This window comes from Poecile atricapillus, chromosome 7 (genome assembly GCF_030490865.1).
Source record: "Poecile atricapillus isolate bPoeAtr1 chromosome 7, bPoeAtr1.hap1, whole genome shotgun sequence".
NCBI lineage: Eukaryota > Metazoa > Chordata > Aves > Passeriformes > Paridae > Poecile > Poecile atricapillus.
In genome coordinates this window covers 5,451,769-5,461,687 of record NC_081255.1, presented here as the reverse complement: position 1 = coordinate 5,461,687, position 9,919 = coordinate 5,451,769, and the positions used below count along the sequence as shown (strand labels likewise).

The 9,919-nt window shown below is 37.2% G+C and overlaps 1 long non-coding RNA gene across 3 annotated transcripts; it reads left to right on the top strand.

Moving 5' to 3' along the window:
- The first annotated feature begins 313 nt into the window (after positions 1-313).
- LOC131581052 (uncharacterized) lies at positions 314-9,341 on the top strand. 3 transcript variants are annotated; one of them, XR_009278005.1, is made up of 5 exons: positions 314-386; positions 524-737; positions 2,058-2,238; positions 8,317-8,541; positions 9,042-9,341. It is a non-coding gene; the product is annotated as an uncharacterized LOC131581052 (long non-coding RNA). The 3 variants fall into 3 exon arrangements; XR_009278004.1 differs by adding an exon at positions 1,485-1,662 and having other exon boundaries at positions 8,317-9,341; XR_009278003.1 differs by having other exon boundaries at positions 8,317-9,341.
- The last annotated feature ends 578 nt before the right edge of the window (positions 9,342-9,919 follow it).

The window sequence follows — 9,919 nt, the reverse complement described above, 5'->3', positions numbered from 1 at the left end:
ATTTAGGCCTGAATCAGAATGAAAAATAGAACAAAGAATATTAAATCTAATTTCTCATGTAAAGCCAAAACACTGAAATTATAGACAATGTCAAGCCCAAGATATCTGCAAAATGCAGTTCAGGTGGGTCTTACTCTATTTTCTGTCATTTCATTTCAGAATTTAAAAACATCATCTGAGCACAGATCTAAAGCCTAACTTGTAAGAGCCAAAGGACACTGACAAGGGTGGAAGCAGGCTGTTAAAATTAGAAATTGCCATCTAACCCATAGTAATCATGTGAGCAACCTAGGATTAAATAGAACTGGATCTTGTTGCCCAGTTCAACGCTTCTTTGCCTGCTCGCTATCCTAGGAGTAAATACAGCTTTGAAAAATCAAACAGAGGTAATTTATTAATGTATTCTTAGCACTTTAAGAATGATTAATGGTGATTTTCTAGTTTTACGTTGCCAGTGTTTAGCAGAGAGCTATTAGAAAATCCGTGCATAATGACACTGCTGAGGTATTCACTGTTCTAACAGCAACACTGGAGAGAAAGATTCCAGACTCAGAATTTATACACGTGTGGCAGTAAGCTGTGAAGGTTGGTAGTGAAACTGCTGGATTCTTTTCCTTTTGGAATGCAAACAATGTTTTTGAAGAAATGGGAACAACATCTTCTGGGGGAATACAGTTACTTTTCAAAGCTACAGAAACTCTCGCATAATCCAGGAGCCGTGGGAAATTCATATCAATGTGAGTATAACCTTTACTATTAGAGATTACAACAAGGCATCCAAAGTTCTAAGAAGCTTTCTTCATTATTGGAAGCTTTTAGTAAGCTTGGACTTGGGAATCTTGGAGGTTTTTTCCAATTTTTATGGTTCTGTGGGAATGAAAATATCTCAGTGCCAGTCACTCCTGTTGCCCATCAACCAATTAGGTGATAAAAATGGAGACATTTCCTCTCTTCTCCACAGAAATTCAACAGTCCCCAAATGCTTCTTTGGAAGATTAAAGTAGCCAGCTGCCTTGAAGGTGTTTCTTGGCCTTGGCACAATATTAAGAGTGTCACAAAATTACCCCAACACAGTTGGATTCCAAGTGCTCCTGTTCATTCCCTTTGCAAAAATAAATGGGAGCCAATAGTGGAACATGAGCACATCCAAGTGACACCAGTCAGTGAAAAAAGACAATGAACATGAGAAAACCAGAAAATAATCCTTGATTTGTGCTTAAAGATACTCAGAAATAAATGGACATAATGAGTGCAGAATGGGAGCAGATAACTGAAGCCTTTTTTAAGGCAGGGATTTTTGGGTAATGGGAATATTTCTATGATATTACAATGTGCCCTAGCTCAAAAATTGGATAAAAGTAAAAATTAGTACATGGAACAGATTGATACAGGTTTCCTTGGGCTTCTTTTCCTTATTATTTCTTAATGGCTCTGTGGGTTTATTGTCAGTCCAAGCTGAAATGAATCATTCCCAATCCGAACAGGAGACAATAATGCTGAGGCCATGGAAAGGCAGACACACAGACACCATACTGGAAAGATAAAGATGAATTCTGAGTGCCCATGAAGCAGCTCTTCTCCACTCAGCAGCACAAATCCACAGCTGAACGGCAGTGGAATCTCAGGAGGAAATACAGCCAATGACAAAAATAATGGTCACAGGTCTGGGAACCAAGATTGGAAAGAAATGACTGCAGAAAATGTGAAATCTGGGGAAATGGCTGAAATTATGTTTAGGACTCCTCAGCTACATTTGCTGGAGGAAGAAGAATTAATTTTTTTTATATGCACATAACCAGAACTAAAGAAAATCTGGGATGAGAAAGGGGAAAATGAGGCATTAAGAAAAACAAACAAAAAGAAGCCCACAGTTCTTTATTAGAGAGGGTCACTAGCATAAGTTACCTGGTGATTGTGGACTCTATTTTCCCTGGTCTGATGATTTACACTTATTTAGACTTGACCACTCTAAATGTTGTGAAAATTATTTAGGCCAACTGGATGGAAATAAACTCTGGGATTTCATAAACACAAATTCTTCCCTCATCTTTTACCAGGAACAGAAATAATCTCCAGGGAACAGGCAGAAACTGCAAAAAATCAGGGAGCAAAGAGGAGAGAGGGAATGAAAACACCTTGAGTATGGTCAATGTCATGTGATTATTAAGAGAACAGAACACCTTCCTGCTGCATCCTTCTGCAGTGCCCAGCACAATGAACTCCTAATTGAAGGAAACAGTAACTAAATAAATGCAAACCTGACTGTGTAAAAAACTCACATGGTCCTGCTGTATGTGTTTATTTTGTAGGCTGATAAATTGCAGGATGAATAATGTGTTTTGCAATTTCTTTTTGGCCAAAAGGATAAAATTGTCTTTAATATTATTTCCCCTCTGTTGAATGACAGAAAAATCCTGGTAATATGCTGTCAAAGTATTTCAAGTCTCATTTAGCACTTGTCTACTGCAAGCAGGGACTTTATGTATTGTCACAAAAGAGTGACACTTCTGGACACTGGATTTCCTAAATCAAGAATGAAATGACAAGATTACTTCAGTTGGAATGGAGTTTTACACCCTTGACTTTTGAATAATGACAGTAACTTTGAATTGTGAATATTAGACTGGCAATGTTCAGGTTGTTTTACCTTTGCTTTCTATCTACATATATATAGATAGATAAAATCTAGTTCTTCACTCCACTATTCAAGCATTCCAACAATTTTTCTTCAGAGGAACAAACCCATCATTTGCACTGAAGAAATTATAGTAATTCAAGGGAGAGTATCAATAGCTGAAAAAAAAAGGAAATACCGTCTGTTAGCATCCACATCTCCTATCCTTGTAAAACTTGAAAAAGCTCAGCGAAGTTGCCAGAAATCTTTCATTAGACCTCAAAGGCATGTGAACAAAATATATATAATAATTGCCTGGCAGAACTAGGAATATAGACGCATTTATAACTTGCAGGAGCAGAACAGAATACCTAATAAAAACCTTTTCTAAAAGACATTTTTAATGAAGCTCATCATCAGCACTGGAAGCTGGTCTTCAGTAACAATTAAGAAAAAATTGTAATAGAAGGAGCAACTTGCAGTCTTACAACAAAAGAACATGATATAATCTTCCTATCCCTCTGTGTTCCCTAAAGAAAAGAAATAAAACAATGAGTTTCACAGAATATTTACAGATTTTCTTTTTTTTCTGCAAAATATGTGTCACTTTGTAAGTGACAATGAGAGTCTGAAAGTTTCTGCTACACATGATCTTTCTAATTTGTGATCCATAGTTCAGGCACTTATTATTCATTATATTACATTATTCCCAGTTCAAATCCAGCTGAAACACTTGCACATTTTTATGGCTGTAAGTGTTGATAGCAGCTTTTTTTGCAAGGATGGAAAATTCTGAGATGCACTTTTATAACCCCTACAATGTAGAAACCTTTGCAGAAAACCAACCAGTAAATACTGGAACAACAACTCAGTGAGGCTGGAGCTGGATTATTTTTAAGGCCCTTTCCAATCCAAACCATCTGTGATTCTGTGAAATGGCTCATGGATAAAACACTCCTGCTTTCTTCCACATCCTTAGAAGCCTGGTTCAACTTTCCTGCATCTCTGGAAATCTTCACTGAAGTCACCAGCTGCTGGATGCCTTCAAACTGGTGGGTTGAGCCCTCATTGCATTCTTGGTTTTAAAGTATTCCTATTTTTAAAATTTCCTTCTACCAAATTCTCACAGAGCCTTTCTTCATTGTTTGAAATGTTAATTTTATTAATAAATGTTGGATGATGCACACATGCAGTACATGACATAAGTAGAAGATTACTGATTGTTAAAAACAATTTTAAGATATGGTGATTGAAAACAAATAGCTTCACTTTCATTCTAACTGATGTAATCCATTGTCAGGGTGCAACTTCTATCCATGACTGCTTCCAATTAGCAGTCTGCCTAATTAAAAGTGCACTGATAACTTCTTCCTGGAATCTCCCTTGCAGGAGCTCAAGTCCATCCATGCTGAGTGACACAAATGAAACAGTGGGAATGGAAAATTTCAGATATTTAAAATACAAATTGTGTTAGGAGAAAATAATAGTGGGTGGACTTTCCACTCTGTCTGGAAGGAAAGAAAAACAGAATGTAAAGACTCTTTCACTCCTCTGGTTACCTGGCTGCCAGTGAGTAATTAAGGCTGAAAACAGATCATTGAGTCCAAGCATTAACACAACACTGAACCATGAAAGGTCTGAAGGCTCGAGGTTAAATTCAGCCTCCATAAATGAACAGAGTGTTGTTGAATTCCTAATATTTTACTGCAAGCAGAACCAAACCCACATTAATTCACACAGGCCTTCAAATACACCAGGACTTGGTGCATTATGAAACATCCTGCTTTTAATCCAAGATAAACCAACACAGGGCCCTCCAAATTCGGGGATTCTGGGATGAATGATCTGACAGCACTTCTGTCATTTTGTGTTTGACTCCTCTTGATCCCTTGGTAGCATTTCCTTCCCATTGATGAGTGCCCTGCTGAGCTTTCTGAGCCCCTCCTGAGGTGATCAGTGGCCACCTAAACGGCTGGAACAGGGAACAGACAGGAAATTCCTTCAATCTTAATTTAGGATGGAAATTTGTAGTGCCACTCCAGTGCTGAGCATGGGTTTGTAATTTGTTCATTCTGAGCATTAATAGGCTCAGCACACACAGGGCAGTTTTGAGGCAGGAGCCCAGCACCAAAGTGAGCACAGCCCTCATCTGTGTCCCTCTGTGGATCCAGGAGGATGGGAAGCTCAGAAATGCTTTGAGCTGAGTTTGTTATAGAGACACACAGATTTTCCCTCCAGGGATTTGTAGAAGCATTCCTACAGTGACTGCTAAAATCTTTTCATTGTTATATTCTGATCCATTAGCTAGGGCAAGCATTTAGCATCCCTGAGAGTCAGCAGTAATTAATCACAGCTCAGGTGACAATAATGAATTATCTCTGCTTCCCTGAAAGGACCAAGCAACAAACTGTCTCCAGTGGTCTCCTGTTCCCACGGACAAAGTCCCAGCCAGGTGATCCACCACGATTTTCTGAGCAGTGGGGGCACCAGAACAGAATCAGATGCTTTGCATCTAGACTTGATTCAGCACTCGGATAAGATGGAATTTAAAAATCCCTTGGAGAGCTCATAAACATCTGGACACTCATACTCCCTATTTTACTTTTTTTATAATTAATCATGATTAATGAATAAGCAAGAAAAGTGCCTGGATTTAGCACCTGAATAACATCAGTAGCAAATGTTTAACTCATGAAGTTTCTTGTTTTCTTCTACTTTCAGTCTTATTCTGTTTTAGTCTTATGCAATTATAGCTGAAAAAGCTTTGAATCCAAGTTCAGACAGTATTTTTGAGCCTGTGGATTAGTAAATGTATTACTGTATTTTCTTTTTCATTATTCCTTTGAAATAGTAAAAAACAAATTTCTAAGGAAACAAATAACCATGGCTGAGGTGGATTCTGTGGCAGGCAGACTTGGTGACCAGACGAGTTTTCAAACACAGCAATGGTGTGATAGCACATTGAAAAAGTATGGGGATACTGCACATTTATTTTAAATATATAAAATAATTTTAAAGTGCTATATCAGAGGATATTGCTTAAATGTCATCAAATGTTTCTACAAGCACATGTCCAAATTAAGGCCAATCCTCAATGATTTAATGATATTTAGAAATAAATTCAGACTCAATTTCCTAATTTTTCCTACATAAAAACTTTACATTAATCCACTCTTTACAGCAGTCTCACACACACACAGAAAATCCAATCAAAGACGTGCCAGTACTGATATGCTGTAAGAAAACTCTTGTTATTGAAGGCAAAATAGGAATTGGGAAGCAACTGTTTGGTCTAAATAGAACTAAAACCAAAAGGGTTCCTAAAGAGGACCTCAAAATCTGGGTGGGTTTTTCTTTATTAAAAAAAAATAAATAAATAAACCCAAACCACAAAACAAATATTTTCCATAGGAGAAATGGATTTCACATGGAGTGATTCTAAGTTTACTGCTTTATTTTTCTTAGTCACCATTTGTAGACTTAAAAATGCAATAAAAATCTCTGGGTTTAGGCACATCTTTCCTAGTTTGATCCTATCAGAAAGTCATGCCCTGTGATAGAAATTACTCCATGTTTCACAGAATTTGGATGTGTGAAGAATGCTAAAACAAATTCTTACCTGGGAGTTTTACATGTAAATCTTTTCAGGCCTCCTGTCCAAACAAAGGTGTCAGGGATCTGTTGGGATGACATTTAACAAGAGGAAGGAGGGAGGGAGGGAGGGAGGGAGGAAGGAAGGAAGGAAGGAAGGAAGGAAGGAAGGAAGGAAGGAAGGAAGGAAGGAAGGAAGGAAGGAAGGAAGGAAGGAAGGAAGGAAGGAAGGAAGGAAGGAAGGAAGGAAGGAAGGAAGGAAGGAAGGAAGGAAGGAAGGAAGGAAGGAAGGAAGGAAGGAAGGAAGGAAGGAAGGAAGGAAGGAAGGAAGGAAGGAAGGAAGGAAGGAAGGAAGGAAGGAAGGAAGGAAGGAAGGAAGGAAGGAAGGAAGGAAGGAAGGAAGGAAGGAAGGAAGGAAGGAAGGAAGGAAGGAAGGAAGGAAGGAAGGAAGGAAGGAAGGAAGGAGAAATAAATAAAATCAGGCAGTGGTACCATATGAAAACAATTATTATTAGTCAATAGCAAATAGCACAAATTTGGTCCCAGAGCTTCACGATCCCCAGTTTGCTCTAGATTAATTTAAAGCCTGCTAATTCAAGAGAAATGTAGCCAGAGCAAACAGAGGTAACAAATTCTCAGTGTGGACTGGGAGTCCATCTGGCTTCTAATCCAGGCTCCAAAAGGAATGGTCTGAACAAGGTTTTTGCAAGCAGGAAGGAGCCTATAAAACAGTGAAAAACGCGGACAGCATTTCCTCAGGAACTGCACTTTGCTTTTCCTCCTGGTGCTCAGCTCTGTCCCTCTCCCTTCCCATTCCCAAACGATTCCAGCACTCCCCTGTGAACACCATTCCAGCAGGATGCTGTCTTTAGTGCTTTTTCTGACCCCTTAGTGGGGTTTCTGGTTCTGTTTGATGGCTGAACACTAAGTGTTCACTAAGTCTACTAAGTGGTTTCCTGACCTCCTATTTTTTTCTGCAGTGAGACATCAAAAGCAGAAAATTCTTATAAAAACTGATTTTTATTCTTAAAAGGCTTAAGGTTTTACGGCACATAAATTTTTTAAATGCCCTTTGTGAATGTTTATTTTCTTTATGTATTTATGTGTTTTTTAATAAATAGAATTTTTGTTTGTTTGTTTGATTGATTGATTAATGAAAAGCAAAGCTGTATCACAGCAGAATTTAATACCTAGGAGACTTTTTCTACTACATCTGCATTAGTTTCTACTGCCATGAGAACTTTGAAAAGTACTCTGTTTAATGCTCAGCTATCATCTCCCACAGAATGAGAAAGGTACAATAATGGTTTTAAGGCTCAGAGCTATGGTCAATATTGAGTATTATGGTGTTAAAAGCAAATTAAACTTGAAATTACAATTTTTTTTCCATCCCCAAAAGGCAAAAAAAACAGAGCTCAGTTTTAAGGAAAAACATAAAAAAGTCATGAAATGTGATTGAGTTATCTCAATTAAATACTGGACACCATTTATTTTATCAGAATGCTTTCATAATTTAGATAGGGAAACATTAGTATAGCAGTCACTCTTTTGTATTAATCGAGGGTGATTTCAGAGCATGTGCGATTCTCTGATATAATCTTCAGCTAATATAATGCAAAAATTCAAATTACATCGTGGTAATGACAATACACTGAATTGTTTGCAAAAAATACCGCTAGCTGTGTTTCCTCCATAATCTGTATTAATAAGATGCTGAAATATGAAATGGTTGTTGTTTGACTCTTAAACACAAAATTGGCATAGTTTCTCCTGCTGATATTGCCAATTCATTCCACTTGTTTTGACTTTTGATTCTGTGTTTCTGGCATGTTTCCATCTGCCCAGGAATAACCTCTCTCCTTGACTTGTGTGGGATTTACTTAAGAGAATACAATTCCACTGGAATTATATGATCAATTATTGGTGAAACACTATCCTTGAGAATTTAAATGGACTGCAGTAATAGAGAAAGTTTCTGAGGTCAACACGCAGAAAAATCCAATAAAATTGGATTTGTTCTTCTCTGCTATGAAAATTTACTTTAAGGACTTGTTACAATTTAGATCTCTTTGGTAACATTGGTATAACAGCAGCTTTTTCTCTCACTTCAGACTTCAAAAAGGAAAGTAAACACTATGAAAAATGGCATTACCAATCTGGATATAAAAGAGGAATGTGCAAGTACAGCCTCCAGCATGAAATTCAAGATGACATCAGCACGCTGGTGTGTCCTGTTCAGACTCCTCAGGAATTCCCAGACCTATTGCAGACTGCTGTGTAGCTGAAAGAAATTAAATAATAAATAATTTTGTTATGTCACAAGGAATAAAACCCAAGTAAGTCTGGATCTCACAAGACTTTCTTCAAGATCTTCAAATCTGATAATTGTGAACTCACGTCTCATCTCTGATTTTTTTTTCCAAGAAACTTGTACTGTCTTGTTATGTCTTTAATCCCAAAGCTTCAGCATTCCTGTCTCTTCAGTTTAAATTTATTCCTTGACTTGAATTTAAGTCCTAGTTCAGTGAACCTAAAGTTCTGGTTACATAACTTGCCAGACAGTAAAAGTTATTTAGAATGTACTAAAAGTAAATGATGATAATGAACTTAAACAAATGTGTTTAAATGTATCTATTTATTTCAAAAAGGACTCATGGAGGTACAAATGTCTGTCTTGAACACGGTGCTTGTAACTCAGGGCTAAACTAACATTACCAGCCTTTCCTTCTTGGCAGGATATTTAATACTTCTGTAATTAAATATCTTAGATATGTGCAGTAAAAATAATCTGGGTTACCTCAAGACAAAAAAAAAAAAAAGTCTCTTTTGTTCCCAGAATCACAAAATATTCTGAGTTGGAAGGGAGCAGTGAGAATCATCAAGTCCAGCTCTGCAGTGAATGGCCCATATGTGGATCACACTCCCAACCTGCCCTGACCCATGGTTATTGTTGCAGAAATTCAGAGCTTCATCCAGAGACTAAAATACACTCCCTGAATTTTGTTCCAGTCCTTGTCTGCCAGAAATGAAAGAGCACTAAATGCACCTTAAGCACCACTGCAGTTTGCATAGGCAGATATTGGTGTAATTCTAGTCACTTGCTGCAGGTATTTGGAATAAAGATGAATTACAACTCCTTGTTTTCCTCATGTTTTCTGGGACACAGATAATCCAAACAGATGCATCTGGACATTGCAATGAAGTAGTAGCTGTTATTTCAAAGCCTTTAAATTAGATCCTGTAGAACAGGCAATTGAAATAAAAAAAACCAAAAAAACATAGTCAAAAAATAAATTCAAATGGTATGATACAGACACTGGAGACATAGGATTTAAGATGTTAATTTTATTCAAAAAAATTAATTAAATCTGATCTAAACCCACGGCCATTTGTAAGTCAGATGGAATTTTATGTGTTCCTTACTTTAAATCACCTTCAGTATAATAACTAAACTATTTTTACAGGGGCAAACTCAGTCATCATATGTTTAAAACTGGTAGAGAATATTCCAACTCACTTTTCCTTGTTTTCTTTTTTTTTTAATTCTGGATGAAATCTTTGAATCAACAACAATTTGCCATGTTATAGGATATGAGTCCCCCAGGGAGTTCTTTAACCCCCTGTCCACAATTTTGCCTCAGGTAGGAGTTTTATATATGTCCTTTCATCTTTAAGGGCCAAGGCCTTTGACTTCAGCTTTTTAAAGTTAATATT